At 42.1% G+C, this 2500-nt stretch overlaps 1 protein-coding gene across 1 annotated transcript in view; it reads left to right on the forward strand.

Moving 5' to 3' along the window:
- LOC137044903 (adhesion G protein-coupled receptor A3) overlaps nucleotides 1–2500 on the forward strand; it is a 268199-nt gene that overhangs the window by 11406 nt on the left and 254293 nt on the right. The window lies entirely within an intron of this gene.

Genomic DNA, 2500 nt, shown 5'->3' on the forward strand with positions numbered 1-2500 from the left:
AGTTTGCTGATGGTTTAGTCTGTATTGCGTTTGTTCTCAGTGATGTAAAAGGGCAGACCAGTAAATGATTTTTAATCCCCGTGACACACTGATCCACTAATGAATTCGTCTGAACGCCGCAGAAAACCCAAGAATGTGTCTGAGCGCGTTTGGAGTGTCAGCTGGCTACAAATGTTAAGAAAGGAAAACAGAGCCTCTGCCAAAGAGACATTAGCAGCGAGTCAACACTGAGGTTATTTAAAGTGTCATGAGACGGCCGGACCCTCGCTAGCTTTCCAAATATCATAAAACAGCTTCTGAACGGCTGAACTCTGAGAGGTCAGAAAACATGTTCTTCATATCGAAACATTCAAGGATACGTTTACTGGAGAAGCAAAATCACTGACGATACGGAGTCTTGCTTCATGAAAAATGTATCAAAATGAGAAATTTATCCTTTTTTTTCTGAACCCTTGTAAAAAACAAGATGTAGCATCAGATCCTCATCTGAGAGTGATTAGTGAAGGATCATGTGACACTGAAGACTGGAGTAATGATGATAAATTCAGCTTTGATCACAGGAATAAATCACATTTTACTATATATTCACACAGAGAACAGATGATTTACACTGGAGGAATATTACACTGCTTTACTGGAGTTATGATCAAATAAACACAGCTTTGGGGAGCAGAAGAGACTCTTTTAGATGCTAGTATAAACGTTAATTTGGACCGTGCATGGTTTTTTTGGCGTTTGTGCCGAAATGCTCTGTTATGTTATTATGTACTGTAAATGATTCCCATATTCCTGACCTTGATGTTTATATGCTACTAGTTTTGGTGTTCATGCTGTTGCTCTCAGAGTCCTGTCATCGCTTCAAGACTCCTCACACACACACACACACACACACACACACACACACACACACACACACACACACACACACACACACTTGCGCTCCAGAGGTTAATCCTCCTCGTGTCCAAGGTCAATGTTAGTCCGTATGAAATATGTTATTTTGGTTAGCTGCTCCTAGTAACCTGATATTATATGAAAACACTGGGCTGGAGTGTGTCAGCCGTGGAGGTTGCAAATCACGGTTCTGTCCGCTCGGGATGTTTGTAATAGTTGAGATTGTGATCTTTACTCTGTGATTGGTGCCTGCGGGCCGCCGTACTTCAGCGTATTTTTATTCTGTCGCTCTTATAATAATAGAGCGGTGCAGGGTGTGTGGAGATCGGGTTCAGATGGCCAACGGGAGCGCTGAGTTAATAGTGTGTGTGTGTGTGTGTGTGTGTGTGTGTGGGCATGTTTTTGTGACATATGAGGACACAAATGTGTATAATGCCATGGGTATGACACAGGTATTACAGGAGAGGGTGAAATATGAGGACATTACCCATGGCCCCACTTTACAAAAGGCTTATAAATCACACAGGAGGAGTTTTTATGAGAAAGTAAAAATGCAGAATGTTTCCTGTGATGGGTAGGTTTAGGGGCAGTGTGTGTGTGTGTGTGTGTGTGTGTGTGTGTGTGTGTGTGTGTGTGTGTGTGTGTGTGTGTGTGTGTGTGTGAGAGAGAGAGAGAGAGAGTGAGATGTCAAAACAGACAGACACACTACACCCAAACACAGCTTCATTAGAAACCGCATAGAACTGTTATCATTGCACCAGAATGCATTTTTATTCAAATGTTTAATTTCTGGTTCGTTCATCACACTGGAAATGCAAGGTCCAGTCAGATACATGTAATCACACAATCAATCAACTTTATTTATATAGCGCTTTTACAATCACGATTGTGTCAAAGCAGCTTCACAGTGTCAAACAGGATAATATTGCAACAAAATTAGATTTGGCTGTACAGCCGTTCTGGAGTAAACAGTGATGTTATCAGCTTATTTTAATTTATTATAGAGCGACAATGTTGGCAGATCAGTATTATAGTTTATAGAATTAAATAAGGCCCAATTCATGATTTTTGTTTGTATATTTAGTTGAATAACTTGGATCATACTGTTAGTGTCCCCAACTGATCAAGCCAAGCCAAAGGAACCGAAACTCCACCAGGGCATGATGGAGAAAAATAAACCTTGGGAGAAACCAGACTCAGTCGGGGTGCCAGTTCTCCTCTGGCCTATTAACACACCGTGTAAGATTATTATTCTGGCAACCTTACAGGTCAGAAATCATATTAGATCGGAATATTCAAAATTTCAGGGTATCACGGAAGAGACGGGTTTATTTAGGATGGGGCGTCGATTACACAAGAGTATGAATACATGAAAGATCGGAATTATTGCGCCGGAGACGGGTTTTGAGGATGTCGTGCCGGTGAGGCAAATTCGGAGGAGACACCGTTTGACACGGCTCAGCAGACACTCCAGGATGCGTTGGTCATGTCCAGGCAGGTCCACCATCCGATCCGGACAGGGCCCAGATCCGGGATAAACCTCGGGATAAACAGAGAGACTAACGTTAGCGTAGATGTCACTCTTTTTATGATGTAACGAGTACAT

This window comes from Pseudorasbora parva, chromosome 17 (genome assembly GCF_024679245.1).
Source record: "Pseudorasbora parva isolate DD20220531a chromosome 17, ASM2467924v1, whole genome shotgun sequence".
NCBI classification, from domain to species: Eukaryota; Metazoa; Chordata; class Actinopteri; order Cypriniformes; family Gobionidae; genus Pseudorasbora; species Pseudorasbora parva.